The sequence below is a fragment of the Ambystoma mexicanum genome, chromosome 4p (genome assembly GCF_040938575.1).
Source record: "Ambystoma mexicanum isolate Mex_15411 chromosome 4p, UKY_AmexF1_1, whole genome shotgun sequence".
Taxonomy (NCBI): Eukaryota; Metazoa; Chordata; class Amphibia; order Caudata; family Ambystomatidae; genus Ambystoma; species Ambystoma mexicanum.
Genome location: NC_090927.1, coordinates 1,071,844,191 through 1,071,866,243, shown reverse-complemented (window position 1 = coordinate 1,071,866,243; position 22,053 = coordinate 1,071,844,191).

Genomic DNA, 22,053 nt, shown 5'->3' with positions numbered 1-22,053 from the left:
ATAAACAAAACCTTCCTTTCTATTAGAGTACCTGACAGTGATCTATAGAGAGCCCTGGACCTATGTAAGTGATGGAAACCCAACAATTTTATATAGAGCGCCACCTATAGGTTGTAGCTGCTATCACTGGCTTATCTACATCCAGCAATCTATTCGCCCTTGGGCATCACTGGTTTATATACATCAAGCGATCTATATATTATATCAGATTCCTTCCAAACAACATGCAAGGAAGACACACACAGACACAAACCTGCTTTATCACTGAATATGATCAGCTTATTCTGGATTAATATTCTATCTACATGGGCAAATTGACAAATGCGCTACTAAAGAGAATGAATCTCCCCTGTGTATTCATATAAATTCACAGATGCAAAAATGACACTAAACCATTTGTTTTTATATTCTCATCATATTATATACAAATACAATTCACAATTATCAGTTCTTACCATAAACATTGCACCATCATCTGTAATACAAAAGAAAAAGAAACAGAGCAAGCAAGCCTTTTAAAACAGGAGTTAATTATCCACATTCTGATCATTGTATTACAATCAGTCATCCATGCGACCTTACACAGTGACCTCACTTGTACATATTTTCTTACCAAAATGTTTCTTTGAAGTTTCCCCCACACAACCTTGCTTCGTACGCCTCACAAAGACAGGCCCAGTCAGCACGAACTGCTCCTGTAATCTTGGGTGTCTGGGAAGCACGGCGAGAAACTCTCAAGCCAGCGCTCAGTGACACCATGAACTTCTGTCTTCAAAGCCCAGTCAACATGAACTGACGAACTCTGTAAGTTTTTCCATTAGCAGAGCTCCGAACCTTCCTACTTTGTCTACGTGATAGGTCTGCAGACACTTTCCTCCAATCAGGTTAAAAGGATTTTTTCAACAGCACCCTTTAATTTTATAACAATGGGATCCTTGCTCACTGAGCAACTGTTTCAATTATTATTTCCTGTTGCGCATACTTTCTGCTTTCTGCAACCCAACACAGAAAGAGAGAGAAAGAGAGAAAAAATAAATTGCCAGGGTGCGTTTAAAATGCATTATAGCAGTGCTACTAAAATATGCATTTTCACCTCATTTTGCACATAAGACTACATTATAATGTTAGGGAGTTAGAATTAGTGTTTAGTAACTGTTAATTAAGTTAGTCAGTATATAAATAATGTAGTCTTCTCTGTATGAGGTATTCAAGGAAAAAGAAATATGGTGCACTTTATTCTCTGCAGTTTCACATTGAGCTTTTGCTGTGTTATGAATTCTGTACCTTTCATGTCACCAACAACATATTCACATGTTATACTGGCAACATAAAATAACTATATGTATGTGCCATATTATTGCTGGCAACAACAAAAAAAATGCCAAAACATTTAGTAAAGCGCTATATATTCTTATAAAGCACTATATATATATATATATATTACTTCAGGGCCCACGCTTGCTGTGCCTCGATTCCCGAGCTAAACCTTACGAATGGTGCTCATTAAGGCTAAACCAAGGCTTGGTTGCTTGTGGCCCCAGGCAGAGGGGATGTGACCCGGCAGTTTAGTTTGCACAGCTTCTTCTGTGTTTGGACCAGGTCTGATCTGCATATGGTCTTTACACTTCTGTAATGGTATGGTAAGTTTACAATTATGGTTCAAACCTTGTTACTCTCTATGTGGCCTTCCAGATCTTTTGGACATCCACTCCCATCCACCTAAAACAGCATAGTCAGGGTTGAAGGATCATGAGAGCCATAGGCCCAAACATATGGTGGGCCACTTTGACGAATCCAGGGAATTTGTCCCTTCTCCCCAAGGGAGAGACACCCCCACTGGGACTAGGAAGGTGAGCCCACAATGCTTCACACCACCTAGGGGACCGGGCAAACTGGCTTTCACTGGGAGTGATCCCTCTTTAGGGGACAAGGAATCCCCAGGTAAGGGTTTTATTCCACCTCCCTTTAACACAGAATCCCAAATATGTGCTGGCTATATTGAAATTAAGCAATTAAATAATGTACAGGGTCCTTTAAAAGTGGATAATTTGGTTTCTGACCTATATTTTTTGCCGTCCTTGCTTGAAGAACAGAGCCAATGGATTATCCACACTCATTCCAGGGAGGAACATAAAGCACACAAGACCATGACAACAGAGTAGAGAACCAGCCAGAGGGCCAATGAGGAAAGCCGCGTAGAAATGCCACTAGGATGTGAGACATTCATAACTTGAGAAGACCTGAAAAGCCACATAGCCCACACTGGCAGAGAACCAAGATGCCCCACAAGGGGGAGGGAGAACGGATAACTCCCAACGGTCTGAAGATCCAGGTAGCCCAAGTCCGGCTAAGAACCAAAATACTCCACCGGGTGGGGAGGGGGGGCCGGTGAGAAACCTAAGAACACAAATAGTGGTGACTAAGGGATATGCCCAAAGCAAGGTAATACACCCTGAGCCGGGGTGAAGGACTCTGACATTTATGAAAAGGTGGGCAAGCCCATAGTGCCTGCTGTCTCCGACGAGGAGCATAGACACATAGACACATTGGACAGACTTGAGATTTGAATTGTTTGAACTCACTTGCCAGGCAGAGTGCCTGGCAGAAAGGATAACAACATTTGGATCAAGGCCCGGACTAAGTACCACCAGGAAGAGAGAAAGACTGAAATAATCGCTTTGAACTATATCAACAGACCTGTGGTCTGTGAGAAAAGCAGGAACTCTTTGGGTGGGAGTCAGAAACCAACAACAGGGAGAATATATATGTGCATCACATTTCTTATTGTTATATGTTATAGTATTGTTTCATGTTTCACTTTATCTCTGATGTATTTGTGAAAGGTTTAATTATTTACCCGAAACACAAATAAATGCAAGAAAGGGGAGACTATTATCCTAGGCCAAGTTTATGTTACCTTTTTGATTTCGTAGCCGGGTTAGATGTTAGGTTAGAATAGGTTTGAACAGAGGACACATTTTGAGTAATACATCCTGGTGAGAACCAGTTTGGAGTTTTCTTATGAGATTAGGGAAACCATCATTGTAGAAGTAGGGACAGGAGTTCCATTCTTTCCTTTAATAAAACTGACACGGTTAAAGCATGTCTGCTTGTCCGTCTACGATGTCTGATTTAACACACCACATAATGCTTAACAGTGGTTTAGGGGGGCTGACCAGTGCTATGCCAGTAATGTAGATGCATTTAAAATCTTCCATCTATCACTCTTAAGATTTCAATAGTCCCCCTAAACGGAGAGGGATGTCCAGATATGGGCCTAGTGCTTGTGGTGCCTAGAGACTTAAAGCTAGACCTCATTGGCGATGGTCAACACATGTGTGGAGCTGCTTGTGGTCTTGAGCAGAAGGGATGCGATGCAGCAGTTTGGGCCGAGCTTCTCTCTTTGGGCCGGGACCATGATGATCTTTTCCCTTCAGAAATCGCACGATGGACTAAAGAACAGCAGCTTGGAGGGTTTCTGAGAGCAATGCCAGTGGGTAAAATGCATTCAAACATTGGCCCGGGGATTTGATGGGACCATTTCACATTGCCTCAGGTGATTGACAACGTCACTTGTACTCTGTTTCTCATAATGCCCCGTGCCACATTTATGTTGGTTCCCTAAGAATTGGCACTGTTACTGTCGCATAGCATGTCACTTTACCCAGGCCATTTTTTCATGGCCATCATAGCATTTCTCCAGGCCACTACAAGAGTGGTCCTAGAATTACCTCATTAGACATTGACACTGCCCGCAATAACACTCATTAGTGTCATTTAACCATTACGTGCAGAATTGCTCAATTCCACTTTCACATTTTCTCTTAAAATGCCATTGTTACTTTTATATTTCCCCTGTAAATGCATTGGCATGGATTCATCAATCTCTTAGACCTTGCAGGCTATTCTAAGTAGTCCAGAGCCAGGGGGTATCCCCCTTCACTTCACCACATTCCTTGTATTGTCATACATTCACTTTGCCAGACATTTACTTTGTCCTGCCTTTTTACATCGTCTCCATCTTCACATTGAGAAGATGGTAATGGATGTGGTTAGGGATAGCGCACGGTTAGGTTTTAGCGTCAAAGGGTAAGAGGGTGAAAGAACATGGGGCAGAAAAGAAGGGGGTGCCGGAGCTCTCCCGCTGCAATGGCAAAGTAAATGTCTGGCAAAGTGAATGTTGTAAAATAAGTGACATCGAAATGAATGCTGGCAAAGTGAAGACATACATCTGAGTCAGGGTGATCGGAAAGTTAGACACTAGTCCCTGTAAAGAATCACAAAAAGCCATATTAAAAGAAATTAAGTGTATTTGAATGTGTGCTGACTGTATATCCCATGTAAAACATGGTTTTTAGCACTAAGAATACTTGTTCGCCCAAAGCAAGCAGCACTAAACACACTGGCATACACTACCAGGGAATTTAGACTTTATAATGCAATGTTATGTTTGAATGAATCCTGTAAACACATATTGGAATAAAAACACTGCTTTGGTCCAATTTGAATTCTGCATTGTTCAATGTTCTCCGAAAAAGAGATCATAAAGGGAAAGCCCAATGCAATACTTCTCAGGGGAATTGCAGCTTAGGTTTTCCAAAGTTTGGAAGGTCGACCTTTCTCTCTATCCACGGCAGTGATTGAAGTGAGCAGGAACGGTCGGAGTGGTGTTCCGCTACTTTTGTTTTTATCTGTTTAGCATTCCTCTACTTTTTACGACCATGTTCACCATTCTATATAGAGGATTTGTCGATTCATGTCCCTGGGCAAGTGTAAAGTTGTAATAGAAGCCTTAGTTACTAGTCACCTACTCACTTAAGGCCTGATTCACAGAAGCGTTGCATAATGGCGCAATCCCATTGGAAAACACTCAGTGAATCAGGCCCTTAGAATACTGCAATGCCTAAGCCGCAGCACCATGTCACATGTTACACTACGCTTCCACCTACCCTCTCCCCTGCCATGAACACAGTTCCACTACTTTGTTCGGTACACTTCTACCACTGCTCCACCCCCATGAATACAAAGTATAATACAACATGGCTTAGTGCCATGGATTGCCTCAAAGCTTCACAGTAGGCTGCAATGAATGGAAAGCAGTATTGGTGGTAAGGTTACCAGGACTTGCCAGAAATTAAAACACTATCTCATCTTAACATGTCAGATGGGATCCGAGAGCAGTGAGCAGGCACATCTGGTAAGTAAACACAAATCTACCTGCATCCCAGATATTGCCTTGTTTATTGATCCGTAGAGGCTAATGGTTGTTCTCCACTGCTTCTAACATGAGACATGATTCAGCATATGACCGAATGCTAAATAAAGTGAGGCTAATGGCTGCACTCCATAATTCAATAGAGTGAGTTATTTACATTCAATTACAATTACTACCACTGTCAGTAATTATCTGCTAGCATCATCTGACTAATTACACACAGAACCAAGAGCATAAAGAGGCTATATTTCTTGGCAGTAAAAAAAAGACAAAAAAGGCGGCATATATGAAGATTTGGCCTAGAGCAGGACAGAAGGTGGGGCTGGTGGAAGGAGAATTGTTTTTGGCAAGACAATATGCCAAAAGCAGTATAGGGTTCCACTTCAAATCAGAGCCCAGATTAAAGCGCTTACTCATGGACTTTATTGCGCAGAAACTAGGCTATGTGCGCCCAAACTGCGCCCAATTTGCACTGAAAACTCTGTTTGTCGATTCATGGAATCAAAAGCGTGGCACTTTTCCTGGACTTGCGTGGATTTTGCACTGGCCTGGCACGCCTGTGCGAGCCGTTTAGTGCCTTGCACGAGACGCCAAACAGAGGGTGGGCATGGCCTGCGCAGAGATCTGGCAAGGGGGCGGAACACCAGAAATGGAAAATAACTTGCGAAGAAGTGGCCGTTCTGAAGGGCGGCCTGCAGGCATTGCCTCGCATGCCCACTATTGTGTGGCAAGAGACATATTCATGGAATCGATCGCGCAACGTCTCGGCTGTGAAATGCCCACACAAGTCCTTCATAGGATTTGCCACCGGAAGGCTGGCGTAAGTACACTTGCATGCAGGATTTTCAGTGCACAGGTGGGATTGCATTTCCGATTTCAGGTTGCGTGTACTCAATCTGGGGTCTGATGTGACATAGGGGTGCACGTAAGCTATGTAGCGGAGGACAGGAACATTTTACGTGGGTTCACACACACATTTCCTGAGTTATTGCCAAGGTACGAATTTTCATATGCATGTTTGGGGGTGCAGTTACGAGGGACCCCGCGCGGCTGCCCGAGTTGCAGGCATGCTTAGTGGGGACCTACAATGCTGGAAATACATCAGAGAGTCAGGGCCTCCGTATCCTTGTCCTTTACTGCTTTTTTATCGTGTCCTGTCGTGTTTTCTGCACAGGAGTTTGTGTGGGACTCCTGGCGGTGCAGCTCTCTCTTTTGGTTTGGTGAAAAGACCCATGGGATACCCTTATGGCACCCATGGGTAAGGGTGCAACCCTGTGCCCGTAGTGTATGTTTCTGGGCATCTGTGGGTGGCACACAGAGCAGGGTACGGGCTGGTGGCAGCTCCATGCTGAAATAACTGGTGCCCTGAGCGTCCTCCATTTTGGGATGCCCAGGCCCTGTCATTGGAATCAGTAGATTCCTGATGGAGACAAAATGGCCCCTATGGCCTCCTGCCTTCCATCGTCTGTTACCTTGATCTTCCCGAAGTCCCGGGAAGCCCTGCCTCTGTCCCTTCCCCCTGACTGGCTGTTGGGTGGAAGTTCCATGTATGGTAGTGTGGGGAAGTGCTGACCAGACTGGCTGGAGCCTTCCCAACAACCGTATGTTGTGGGTACGCCTGTGGGTGGGACCTGGGTGAATGGAGTATGTGACGAATACGCATTCTATGTTGTGGGTGTCTAGTATCTGGTGGTTGACACAATGACTGAGACAGCCCTGCCCGAAACCGGTATGAATGCAGTATGAAGTGTTGAATGGCTCGGTACTTGTCCCAATACACATAACTTGTTGTGAGTGTCTGGAGAGAAGTGAATGGCCAGAAAGCACTGGGTGCCTGATTGGTTGCCTGCCTGCATGAATGCCCTTTGTGGTGATTGGATGCTTCAGTGTGACCCAGCGGATTGAATGGGCGATCAACAGTATATCTGGGGGCCTCTCACTGCTAGGAATAGTGTTTAGAAGTGTTCCGAGCGGAAGTCCAAACTACGAAGAGTAACTGGAGTGAAACTGACGCTTGACCTTGACGCCCTGCTGGAAGAGAATAATTGCTGTTGCTCTCTTTCACCAACTGAAAGCTGTTGTGTCTCCAAGGACTGACCCAGAGAGGACCTGGTAAGGCGCCCTCTTCCCGAGCTACGAGGAACCATCATGCACAGCTGATCTTTGCCTAAGCTCCCTGGTAGACAGACCTTCGACAGGCTGCCGACCCGATACGGGGACTGCTGCGGATCTCCAAGGAGAAGCGCCCCGACTGTTGTCCGCCACTGTCGACTACCGCCGTCGCCAACTGGAGCCGCCCTACTCCCGTTGCCTGAGAACTTCATTGATCCAAGGACGCTCTCGTCCGCCTCGTTGCTGCTGTATGCTGCTGGAGAAGGCCTGACCGTCGACGCGCCGAGGAGCCTCCACCGGTGGGTTTCCCGCCACCCAAAGACCACAGAGACGCTGATGACTCGACGCCCTTGTTGGGCCACAGTTCTTCAAACTCTTTGCGGTGCAGAACTATCGACACCGAGGTGCCCCACACTCCTCTTCCTTGCAGGACGTTTACGCTTCCCCGTCAACGAGCACTGCTAGGAACAACGCAGCCACTTCACCGTCTTAGCTCGCCCTGTTCTCCGTCGAACGTTCGATGACCCGTGACTCCTGCCTGAAAGGGAGGGCACTCAAGAAGGGCTGTCGATTCCCCGACAAGGAACGCTACAACGCCAAGGTACTTTGAGGTTGCAGAACTATTGGGAAGTCTAGTTTGAACAATATATGGACTGGGCTTGTATCTTTCTTCTACAGGTTGCCCAGGTGGGGGGATCTCCACACAGAACTGTGTCTAGGTAGCGGGACCAGTATTCTGCCAATTGTTCAACCATCTTGCTTTCCTTCCTCTCTCTACTGCTGGTTTCCTCTTTATTTTGATCTGTGTGTCATTCTGACCGTATGCACTTTAATAAGATCTAATAACCTTAGTGGTACCACTTCAGAAACTGTATATATTTACCATTACTTATTTTCAGAGTACAAAGTGAGTTATTGTGATATTGTATATACTTTTGAACATTATTTATATAAAGACTGTGTTGTTACCGATGCAGTGTGTGGACATTCCTTTGTGGGTGCTTGGGGACTACACTGTACTTAAGAACCAGCTTGCATCACCTCCTGCGAAGCTAGGCCTTGATTGCTCGACCACGTACCAATAATAGAGAATCTTGGCTGGGGTCCTCTCTGCCTCTCCTCTACCATATAGAGAGCGGAAGTACAGACACCCCCCACCGGCGTCTTTACAGGGCCCTGCACACTGTTTGAAGGGTGTGTGTATATGCACCTGGGGAGCTGCAAAGGTAGCTGATCTGGCAGTTTCCTACTTTGCGTGTGTGCCTGGCGGAGCGTTCCAGTTGTGACTTGCGAATATGGTTACTTTGCGCAAACAATTCAATGAATAAGCAGTGTTTGCATTTTTTGTTCTGCGGGCAGGCTCAGGTAGTGCCCTTCTCGGCACCCGGCACCTTGCATGATTTCTGCATGAAATCGCCCCTACGAGTATGGTTTTTAGCGGGCACTGAGAGAGATTTAGCGCATCTACTGTTTTTAGTGGCAGCATCACACTCTGCTGCAGAGAATGATAGATAACTGGATTGCATGTTCAAGCAAAGTTGTTACATTAAGCAAAGAAAGCATTGGCGCAGAGCTTTATGACATGACAAGTTTCATTCAGTGGCTGCTTAAGGAAACAGAAGCATTGCAAGTCTCGGGAGCCAGCATAATATTTATATATAATGAAATCCGAATCAGCTGATCGGTAGATCCGACAAGTTTTGAGCTTTATATTTTGACATTAAACAGAACATTGCACATTGTTTAGGCACACTGCCAGAACCTACTCACCCGCTTTTTCTACACACATGTTGTTGAAGCAGGACATGATTACAGGAAATTCCATACATATGCATATGTGTATATGCTTTTGCATACCTTTTCATGTGCAAACAGATTGGTGTATTTCAGGCTAACACCAATTTCGGGCACTTGAACCCCCTCTGGCTAGTGCCAGCGGTGTATAAAGGTGTACGTAAAATAATAACGCATCAAACAGCATCCTACTGTGTCATCAATACAACAGTCCTGTGGCCTGAAAAGATGGTTCCTGGAGATGGTATTATAAGAGTGGTTTGCTCAGAAGCTTTTGTCTCCGTATACATATTTGTGCCGAAATACATTTCCCCAAACCAGAAATACAGGCGTGCATTTCATAGCTTAAAGTGACAAATGACCTTATTTTGTAAGTAGGGAGACATTAGAATGTAAGATCATGTATTCACAAATAGAAACTTATGCACACCCTAATAGCCCTCCCTTCATGAGAAATTGCGTGCTAAGCATTCATGTGAATGAGATGAACCCCTTCTTTTTTCTCTTTGCCCTTGTTTGAGAGTGGTCTAAACAGCCTTGATGGCTCTAGTTTTTATTAAAACTAGACAAGTACCAAGTCAGAAACCTGGAAGGCAAGTGTCAGAATAAAGGGGTTACCTTGCCACTCAGGATCACCCCTGCACTAGAAAGGGTTTTACTTTCTGTGGGTGGTGCATAGCATGGCTTGAACGGGTGTTTTGGATCAAAAGAAAATCAGTCTATTGACAGACGTATTATTAGTGCCATGGGAATTAGATTGCGAATCGCAAAATTGGAACTTTATAATTGTTTTATTGTAATTTATTTTAATTGTTATCGGCACGATGGCACTTTCCTGCTTCTCTATAACATTGTCCCATGCCATTTTCACACTGCCCCAGTAATGTCCCAGGATGCTTTTACATAACCCCTCAGAACCACCCCATGCCACATTGCTCCCATAATATGGGCCAATCCCCATAACCATTGCTCCCCATATTGCTTCATATCACTGTTACATTGCCAACAGACTTTGTCCCTGAATTTGTCAAAGGTAATTTCACAGTATCTAAAGAAATGACCTGTACACATTTCCCAGTGCTTCCCAGCATTGTCTCATACAACCTTCCCATAGTGACTGGAATTGCCCCATGCTACGTTAGCTCTGGCCCCGAATTCACCCCTGCCAAACATGTAACATTATTCACAGAGATGTCCTAAACAACTTTCATATTGTTCCACAGTTTCGCTTCATACACCTTTCACATGGTGCCTAAAGGTGCCCCATGCCACTTTCACACGACCTCATCATTTCTGGAATCAATATAGAAACATTGCCCATGCTTCTTTGCCGACGCCCTCACAATTGCCCCATGACACTTTCACTTCGCCAACCGAAATGTCTGTCATTATTAGTGTTTATTATTATTACTGTTCTTACAATTGTTGTTCTTATTAGTATTATTAATAGTAGTAATAGTACTGGTGGTACTACTGAGTCAGCCCTGATGGGATTTGAACATGCGGCATTCAGGTGGCCCAATATCAGAGCTCAGCACCTCCTGTGAGAGCTATCCTTTTAAGAATGGACCCACGACAGTTTCACATTCACGTTCCTCCAGAATTGTCCCATGCTATGTCGACTTTTGCTCTAGTAAATGACCCATGCCACAATCACATGCCCCTCTTAACTTTGCTCCATTCAGCTTTCACACTGCCCAAGCATAGACCCATGCTGCGTTGCTTTTTCCACATAACACTGTTCTTGCCATTTCAACATTCTCCCAGGATTGCCTGAGCTACTTCCACATTTCCATCAGTTAGGCCCAATGCTGCTTTCACATTGCCCCCAAAGTTGCCCCATACCAATCCCCTGTTCTTATCAAACACACCACACACATACACGTGCATACCTTCGACACACACGCTTTCACATGCACATACACACAGACCAGCAGGCACACACAAACACACATCTAATATAATGTTGTGCATCACAATGCTCTCCCTACAATACACAGTTACCGCACTGATTGATGTAAACATGTTAATGCATACAGATGTAGAGTGGTAATTGCTTTCAATTGAAATCCGTCTCCCACAAAAAGTATCCACTGGCATCGCACTCACATGAAAAGTCACAGAAACACACAGGGGGGTCATTACGAATGAGGCAGTAAGGGGTTAACGGCGCTGGTAAAGGTGCCGGAGCTGTCAACCCCTTACCGCCTCATTAAGAGTCTGCTCATGGGAACCCACTAAGGATGCCTGGTTTTACCAGGTGCCCTTAGCGGATCCCACGAGCAGACCAGGGTGCTAACAACGGGCCCGTTATTAACGGGCCCGTTGTTAGCACCCTCCCCATTCCCATTGAGCCCTACGGGGGCTCGAATGGGAATGGGGATGTTCAGGGTCTGGGTTCCCTGAATGGGGTATTACCGGGCCCTCCAAGGTCGGAATGGCCCGGTAATTCCTCATTCAAGGAACCCGGACCCGGTACCCGGTAAGGGAGTAGCCATGCTGATAATAGCGGCTTGGTTACCTACTACCGTGTAATGACCCCCACAGACTCTGTTGGGTCATGAGCAATGTGACCAGTGACACAGCATGGACTAGAAACTCACATAGCACTCACACTCCAATGCTACACATTTCAAAACACAGTGAACATTCTGTGAGGAATTCGACCATCCGCATGGTGGGTGTGCGCACACGTGGGCTTTTTTGAAATGTTAAATGAAATTGAATGATGGTAGATCAACCTGCGGCAAATGTGTGGGGATAATCTGCACACATATTCCTATGCACGACATACACATAGACCCCTGTATTCAGGGTGGACATAGCCTACAGGCGCAACCCCCACTGTTATATTTAATTGGAATATGACAGGATAAGTCCACAATGCATCTCCATAATGGTGAGAGTTAAACCTTCCCCCTGCCATGGCCCGCCTAATTAACTATCAATGCCTCCATGTATCCACCCTGTTGGGCCCTGTAGCTGGTGGCAGCAATTTGCATGCTAATCAGAAAGTAAATAAAACAGGCCCACATGGGGCCTAGCTACAGAGGCTAACAAAGGAGACAGGAAACCCCAACAACGTTTCATATGCAACTGTGTCAACCTGATGCCAGCTGCCACCCTCAGTATCGATTGACAGTGAAATGTCATGTCTGGGACTGCCTGTTTATAGTAGTCATCCCTGCAGGTGGACCTCATTCATAAGGTACGAGTATGTGGTTTGCTGGAGCTTCAAGGGAGACCTGCCGAACCACAGAGAACTCCATTAACCAAAGCGAAAATTTGTGTGAGGAACTCGGATTGGAAGATCTGGAAACGCTGGAGGCATTGAATGCCTTACGCGCGTTCCAGTCCTCACCCAAGATGGTGGATAATTCTTTAAATTCTGGCTCCTCCCACAAGCCGACGCGTTGTATCTGTTTACCAACGCTACGGTTCGTGAGGAAACTTCGTCCTTGCATTCATCTTGCCTTCTCCCTTCTTCAGCTATTATTTGCCTTCCTGGTGTACCTCCCGCGGGCCTTGATTTCCCTGGTGGCTCCCGCATACTATTTTCTTTGGCCCTCATTACGACCCTGGCGGAATTCGCGGTGCTAAATGCACCGCGGAGCACGGCGGAAAGCTGCCGATAGCGCCATGGGGGTTGGCGGATTTTCCACCCCATGCCGACCTTGGCGGAGCGGTAAATCCCCAATCCCCATTTTGCCCTTCCCCATTCCCATTCTTGCCCCATAGGGTATAATGGGAGTGGGGAAGGCGTTAATTACGCCACCGTAAAGTACGGTGGCGTAATTAACAACGAGGTCCCTTAGCGCCATGGATTTCTCCGCCCGGTAAAACCAGGCGGAGAAAGGCTCCATGGCGCTACGGGAACTCGTAGTAGGGCGGACGGGTCCGCCACGATTACCGCTGGCGGTAACCCACTCCGCCAGGGTCGTAATGAGGGCCTTTGTCTATTTCGTGTATTCTACCTTTGTTTTCCTCTTTCGCCTTTCTGGCGGCTCTGCCTTTTGTAACGTCTTACCTTCTCTGACTATCTCTCATCCTTAATTCCGTGTCAGCCTACCTCTCGTCCTCTCTTACAGCTTGTTGCCCTTCCTGTGTAATCTTTTGTTTTCCTTTCCGGTTCCCTGCCTCCTTTGCTTTTGTCCATTTCAAACGTTTTATGTGACTACAGCGCCTTTAAGTATTATGGCAACCCAGCGCCTGCAGCCTATATCGCTTACAGAGTAGTCTCTCGCTCTATAAGCATCTGCCTAGCCTTCTATGCTTTATTAGTTTTTCTTACGTGCTTTATATCCAATTCTTTCTCTTTCTCTGTTCTTCTTTACTGTCTTCCTTTGGCGCTTCCAGTCCTTCCCATCCTTTTGGACGCTGACGGATATTTCCTTCTATTCAAGCCTACTGAGTCTATTCCCCTTTATTAGCTTCTTGTATTTCTACCATTCCCTGTTTATCTATTTTTATTATTTTTTGATTGGAAATTTCCATAATTTACAACTCTTTGGACTCCAGTCCTGGCTCTAGTGGAACTATAGAGCTGGAAACAGATATTCACTTATTTGAACTGGAAATAGACTATCATCTGGTTGAGCAAAGAACAGACTTACACCCATTTGAACCCATCTGGAAACAGGGTTTTTTCTGCCTTTGTGCTTTTTCCCTGAATTTAGGGCTGGCCCCCCGGGGTTCCCTGCGGTCAGGGTTCCTTCTCTGCCAAAGTGGCCTCTGGAGGGGCCAGACCCTACCTACACGAAAGGAAGGTCCGGACACCCAAGGAAAAGGCTCCCACTAAGCGGAAGGACCGTAAGAAGACAGAGACTGTTCCTAAGGGATCCACCTCTGAAGATTCAGGTGAGGAGGAGGAGGAGGAAGTTCCAAATCTTGACACTTTGATCCACAACAGACAGCAAGATGGGTGGGACTTGGTATTACATGTTTTCACCCCTTTACCTTTTCTGTTACAAAGCACTCTGGTTATGACTTCACGCATACAGGAGATTGTTGGTGGGGACCCAGGATTGGTTTGTTAAGGTAGGCTTAGCCTACACCAATCCCTGTGGTCCATTTGGCTTCAAAAGAGGGTCAAGCCCTTCTTTTGGCAGATCATCTGAATACTTCAAAAGGAGTAGCAAGAAGAACTCATCATTGGTCCATGCCTAAAGGTACAGTTTACCTTACGTCTTCCGCCAGTGAAGGAAGGCCAAGCCCTCCAAGATGGAATCAAGATCCCTCCCCTAAACATCTCCCAGGGAACAGAGGGAGATACTGAATCCAGAGGACCCTCCAGCAGCTCCAGAACCAGTACCCAGTCAGCACACAGCCAGCACACAGTGTGCCCTGCTAGATGATTGCACCGCTGAATGTTGTTATGCCGCAGTCACTAAATCCATCCCAGATGCCTCAGCCACAGCTTCAGAAGCGACAACCAGCATCTTGCGGACAAGACTATTACAGACCCAAAGGAGCTTGCAAAAGCTGCCAACAGGTTTGTAAGTACTACAGTCCAGAAAAAGGTTCAGGTGAGCATACCTAAACCAGAAGAGAAATATTCAGACACAAACGTTAATAAGGATAGGAAGGACAAAAGTCCAACCCAATCCTCTTCCACAGAATGCCTGCATTCCGAGACACTGCGGCTAGCCTCACTGCTGTCACACATGGCAGTGGGTACAGCCAGGCCAGTATATCAATGGGCCTGATTGTAGCGTCAGTGGGTATGACAAAAGAGTAGGTGCCCCTTGGCGATAGTAGAGTTCAGCTGGTGAGGTGAAATGACCCAGCAGTGTGTAGCGGTGAAAGACTCCATCCCTGCCCCATGTCTGTTGGGTAATGATCTTCCTCATTCTGAGATAGTAGCAGTGGCTACGAGATCGAGGGCCCAAGAGGTTGCCAGATTGAATACTCTCAGAGCCTTAGGGCCTCGAGTGCTTCCAGTGGGTTTGTTGGAGGAACTGGCATGGCCAGTAGTCCCTAGTCCAGTACCATAGACTGCTGAGTCACCTACTCCTGTGGGAGAGGGGCAAGCAGCCACTGAGGGCCCTACTTTGGTAGCAGGGGACCCTGTGACTTCAGAGTTGCCTAGCACAATGCAGGACCCTGAGCTGGAGGACCAGGTGAGCTCAGATTTGAAAGGCCTACCCAAGCTGGATGAGTTTACATCAGCTGGGGGCCCAGATCAGACTGACTTCTTTAAAGCCCAGAAAGAGTGTCCCACTCTGGCGGGACTGCAGAAGCAGGTGGAGAAGTGGGCTAAGGGTGAGGCCTCTGGCCTGTTCAGAGTGCACTGGGATGATGGACCCCTTTACAGTGAGCCAAAAGTCTCTGAGGGTGAGGGCACCAGAAGGTTGGTGATTCCCCAGTAACACAGAAAGTTCCTTTTGGATTTGACTCACCAAATTCCTTTAACAGGTCACTAGTGAGAGACTAAGACATCGGACTGGTTGTCTGCACACTTTTACAGGCTGTAGTTTGGCGTAAAATGTATGTAATTTGTCCGGTCTTAGCCAACTTGTCAAGCTTCTGGCAAAGTCAGACGGTGCCTCAAAGGCCCCTTTAATTCCACTGGCCATGGTTGGGCAGCCTTTAAGAGAATAGGCATGGACATTGTGTGTCTTTGGATCCTTAAACCTGCTCAGGGAACAGATACATCTTGGTGGTGATGGACCACGCCACAAGGTACCCTGAGGCTGTCCCTCTGAGGAGCATCAAAGCCCCTGTAGTTGTGAAGGCTCTGATTGGGAAATTCTCCCATGTTGGACCCCCCAAGGAAGTCGTTTCTGACATGGGATCAAACTTCATATCAGCATATATTAAGGCTATTTGGGATGAGTGTGGCGTCACCAACCAGTTCTCTGCATCCTTCCATCCACAAACAAACAGGCTTTGTTGAGCTGTTCAACAAAACCCTGAAAGGCATGATAGGTGGCTTAGAAGAGAATCTGAGGAGAAAATGGCATAGTCTCCTGCCATGAGATGTGGTGGACTATGCATTCGACCTTTGCTCTAGAATGGCAAAGTACATGGAACAGTCGATGAAAAACCTAAAGGCCAGTCAGGAGCTGATGATGCACTGACATGACTAGAGGGCCACAGTGACAGCCTATTCTCCAGTCCAGTGGGTGTGGATTATGGAGCCTGTCAAACCCAGTGCCATTAAGGACAAGTGGACTGGGCCTTACTGCGTGCTGGAAAAAGTCACTGAGGTGAATTATCTCATTGACGTGAAAAGACCTAAATAGATGTGCTGGTTCTTTCACGTCAAACGGCTAAAATACCATTATTTGGTCATGGCATTAGTGACTGATAGGGAGAATGAGGAGGAGACTGATCCCCGCCCAGACCTCCTACACATTGAAGCCAAAGATGGGTCAGTTGAAGGTGTCAACTTTGCAACAGACCTGTCAGAACAGCAATGGACAGACCATCGCCATTTACTGGCACAGTTTGCCAGTCTGTTTTCGCTGACTCCAGGTCACAGAGATTGGTGACCCATGATGTGGAAACTGGAGACAATAAGCCGGTGAAGAACAGGATTCACTGGATGTCCGATAAGGCCAGGGACACCAATGAGGGAAGAAGTTTCCAAGATGTCGCCCCTAGGAGTTATAGAGCCATCCCAGTGACACTGGTCCCTAACCCAGTGATACTGGTCCCTAAAAGACCAGTGGTGTGAAGACTGAAGTTTGATTTTGTCTGGACTACAGGGGGCTCAATGATGTCATGAAGACAGATGCTTACCCCATTCCTTTGGCAGATAAGCTAATTCACAAGCTTGGCACTGCCAAGTGCATGAGTTCCTTTGAGCTCACAGTAGGGTACTGTCAGGTCAGCTTGACAGATGGGGCAAGAGAGAGGTCAGCATTCTCAACCCCAGAAGGACATTATCAGTGCACTGTGATGTTGTTCAGATTGAAGAAGGCCCCTGCCTCTTTTCAGAGGATGTTTAACACGTTTTTGTCTGGACTGGAAAACGTCAGTGCCACCTATTTAAACAACATTTCGATGTTCAGCCACACCTGGGAAGATCACTTATCCCACCTGAAACAAGTTCTTCATGTGCTGCAGAACGCAGGTTTGACTATCAAGCCATGAAGTGCCAGTTAGCGCAGGGCAGAGTGACTTATATAGGCAACCTGGGCAGTGGAGGTGAGAAATAACCTCTCAAAGCAAAGGTACAGGCTTTGAAGGATTGGGAGTTCCCCACCACACAGACGCAGGTGAGAGCCTTTCTAGGTCTCACTGGGTACTACCGGTCGTCCAGCAAGGGGTATGGGACTATTGCCCTGCCCCTGAATGATGTAACTTTCAAGAACATGCAGAAGAAGGTAACTTGGACCCTCGCCTGTCAAACCTCCTTTCAGGATTTGAAGGATGAATTGTGCAGGGCCCGCATTCTGAAAGTGCCAGACAATAGTCAGGAGTTTCTTTATCCAGACAGACACATGAGATTTTGGGATTGGAGAAGTGCTCTCAAAGGGCAAATCTGTACACATTATCCTATGCTCACCGCACGACATATGCATATACCCATGTACTCTGGGAGGACAGAGCCTACAGGCGCAGTCCCCCCGGGATATGACAGGAGTAGTACACTATGCATCTCCAGAAGGGAGGGAAGGCCAAACCTTCCCCATGACATAGCCAGCCTAATAAAATAACAAAAGCTCCATGGATCCACTATGTCCTGATGGTGGACCATGTAGCTGGTAGCAGCTGATCAGAAAGTCATTCAAACAGGCCCACATTCCCAGAGGCAAACAAAGTTGACAAGAAACATCAACAACCTTTCATAGGAAACTGTGTCAAGCTGATGCCAGCTCCTGCCATCAGTAACCGATTGACATTGAAATGTCATGTCTGGGACTGCGTGTTTACAGTAGTCATCCCTGTAGTGAGACCCCATTCAGAAGGTATGAGCATGTGGTTTGACGGAGCCAAAAAGATTGGTCTTGCTGCGGCTTCAAATGAGACCTGCAGCTTTAATCAGGAACCACAGAGAGCTCCTTTATCCAGTGGGATCTTTTGCTCAACAACAGACAGGAAGATGGCTAGGACTTAGTATTACCTGTTTTTGGTTCCATGTAATTTCATCGCGGAATGAAATTTGGTGGTTTTTTTCCTGATATTATTATTACGAAAACACTCATCGAATTTTTATGTTTTTTATTTTTTTTTATCAATTCCCGAACACCCACACTCCATATATATATTTTTCTAACCACCCGAAAAATGTAGATGAGTTTTTTTGTTATAAAATCTGTGGCAACAAAAACCCATGAAATTTACCCCGCGATGAAAGGACGTCGTACCATGTTTTCACTCCTTTACCTTTTCTGAAAGTACAGTCTAGTAATAAGAAAAGGGGTAAACCTGCAATTTTAATCCCTGGTCTTTCAGGTAAAGTACATTATATTGAAACAAAGTGGACCAGTAGAATGGGATGACAGATAAAGTATTTTCTGAAATATACATTTTTAATATTTAATAACTACAAATTGCACATAATTCATGTATGTATGATATAAAACCATAAAATCAAATAATTCATTCCATCACTTGGACATTCATATTTTAAGCAATCACACTTAATCCCATACTTTCACTTTCAAACCATCAACAATAAAACCAATTTGACATATCAAGGCAGTGTCAACTACTGCTCTGAATATAATCTTCCTTAGTTTTTGCATATACTGATGACCCAGTCCAAAGTATCAGGTGTCAGAGATCTTCCTTCCAGACACACCTCCTTTTGCACTCTTTGGTTCAATTTCTACTGTGTCGTGGATTTGTCAGCCATTTTAACTTCCAAATTGGCAGCAGCCAATGTTTAATGTTAAGAAAAAGCTATTTGACTTTATTGATGATTTAACAAAAATATTTACTAGAGCTTTGAAGTTATGTTACACAGTTTCATGCATTTTGAATTTAAACTAAACAAGTTTCATTAATAGTTACGTGTTGGTCTAGAATGTCTTTCAAAATGTTCATATAGTGATTTGTGGGGTGTTGGTACAGTGTTTTTGATGTAAGCAGCACCTGATTTCAGTGCAGTGAGAGATGTAAGTATAATGTGGGTGGTTCTCCAGTCTGTGTGTGATTTTACTCACGGCAGCCATTTTCTTTCACCAATAATTATTCCGACAATAAGTAAGTTAATTGTATTATATTTCTTTTTAGGACAATGTATATTCAACCAACCCCATTTCCACCGGCACTCAATTTGTTTTGTGTATGTATGTTATTTCTGGCAACGGCTTTGAATTTGTTTTACTAACGTTAGAAATATGTGCCTTCGGTGGATTAATGTTGTTAACCTGCCGCCAGCCCTTATTTCCAATCTTAGTGAAACAAATGTAATTTCATTGGCAGCTTGGCCCGCCTGATGCCGCTGCTGACTTTGTTTTAATAACGTTACAAATATGTGCAGGCGGCAGCTTGCAATGTTGTTAAGCCGACGCCGGCACTGAATTCATTTTTACTAATTTTGAACCGCACTGCACTCTGCTTGAAAAAAGGTGTCTACCAGCACTTCCAGTTTGCAAACGTGCAATGTGCAGTCCCAGCAGCATCTTGATTAGCCACTAAGAAGATCCATAGGAGCCTGATCTTACACGCTTGTGCACGGTTCAGAACCCGTGCCCTCAGGAAAGGGTGTGATCATTTCACCACTAATAATGAAGATGCACAAGTATTTTAAAAGGAAACATGCATTACCTATTTTAAACGTTTGCAACAACAACACCGAAGTAACAAAACAAACACTGAAAACAGCAAACTGTAATGTATCATACATATGTGGAGTAGTGAGTTTTGCATCTGCAACCGGGTTTGACCACAAAGGCCCTGGGAAAATTTTGACATCGCCCATTAGTCACTTGGCTAGACTGGCCACTTCCTTCTGTTCACATGGTCGAAGACGACGGTTCCACTTGTGACTCCTGCTGCTCCTCCCCTTGGCCTTCAAACGTGTATTCTATTCATCCCAAATCTTTAAATGTGCATTATTTCCTTGAGTTTCAGCCAAAAGAGCACAATTCATCATTGCAGAGCTTCCAAGTAACCACACGTGTACTATACGTCATTTGTGGCTAACTTGTTTCTACCAAACATTTATGAAACAGTGCTAGCATGCTTCTACTACAATCTAGGTTAGTGATTCAGTTTCCCCAGGTTCATGCAAGCACAGGTCCTTTCCTGAAGGGGGCGCCACTAGACTCTTTCCATCCGGATTTGAGGTTTGGGCAGATGTTTTTGATCCCCACCCTTGTATAAATCTGTGCGAGTTGGATCTGTCTGGAGGCCATTACGATCTGTTTGTGTTGGGATATTTTAGAGCACTGTGGCTCCTTTCAGATGAAGGCTTTGAAGCCTGGTATACTCTGCATGTGTAACATGGAATCAAAACTTTGGTAATAAGGATACAGTTTGAGCTTATGTGTAGGCATGCGAAATACACTAGCCAGGCACTGCTATAGTGTTATAACTGGCCATTGATGGTAGCAGGTGGAACATGGTGCAAGTACCTGGGCACTTAATACCAGTACTTGGAAAGGGCCACTCTTCTGGGGATGGAAACTGTCAATGAATGTACCTGGACCAGTCTGATGGCTGGTCAGGGACATTAGCTGATTTTGGCTTTGTGTGGCTTTCTTGTCTTGTTATTGAAGAACATCTTGCTATTATGATGGTGTACACTAAGGCAAGGAAACAGTGTGCTACAAGCACTGATGTGATATGTTCTTATGAATCTTGATGAATCCTGATGTTTTTCTTATAAATTTTGTATGTAAAAATGTTTTTTGTTTTCATATATCTGTGTGATCATTTTTTAATTTGATTTTTTGTGCAAGTGAAAGGTTTATACATTTTATGTCTGAACCAAAACACTGAATAAAACAAAAACAAAACAAAAACTTGTCAAATTCCTAATACTCATGCACAAGCCAAAACAGTTGGCTTTACAAATGCGTGTCTAGTATTGTCAACTGCATTGTTATTTGTATTATTTGTTTTCACTCCTCTCTGAAATGCATTATTGCTCATTGTTCTGCATACTGTCTGCTTAATGGATTCAGATAAAGGCAACATGCTGAGTAAAGTTAGCTGTTTTTTACCCTTGTTCATGGACTTTATAAATAAAAGCTCCAAAACCCTTGCAGAAGCCTGTAGCACAGATTTGTAATTCCATTGAGAGATTGTTTTGCACCTGTGTGAGGTGTATTCCTACGACTGTGCAATAAACAGTGCAAGGTGGAAGGTGTGACGGTCAGGGGCTGTTGCCCACATGCATCGTTGCTTGGTGGGTGTTTGCTATATGGTGTCTCCACACTGATTGTGGTCCACATAAGTGTGATAGTAGATAGTGCTTTGTTTTCAGTTTGCTTTATAAATGTCTGGTGAGCGTGGTAACTCCTCTGCAATAAGTTTGTAGTGCCCTGCTTTGCCTTCACTCGTTAATCGATGGGTCTCACCGGGAATGCACGCGTGTTTGTGTCTGTGTTTGTTTCGTGCTATGGTAACAAGCTCGAATACGGTCCAAGTGGACCATGCCCAAACACATTGGAAGTGCTTAAATAGTGTAATCCAGTATACATATCACTCTGCAGTGGTAAGGCATGGCGAGCTGCAGTCATGTTATGATGTGATAGGTGTGATTGTCACCTTCATTTTGCCAAGTTTCTCCAGGGGTCACCACCAGCACTCTCCCCTCCGTAGAACACCTACTCTGCACTATCTCTGCTAACCAATCTTGATCATTGTCTACTTGGTACAAGCTTCCTGTTTTCTGGGGTCTCATCAAGAAGCAGTCACTGCTCACTGCCAGACATATCAGCCCACACATCTCCTCACCAGCACTCACTGAGGCATCACCACAGACACATTAGATGGAAGCTCTGATCTGCCTACTGTTCCCTCCAGCACCC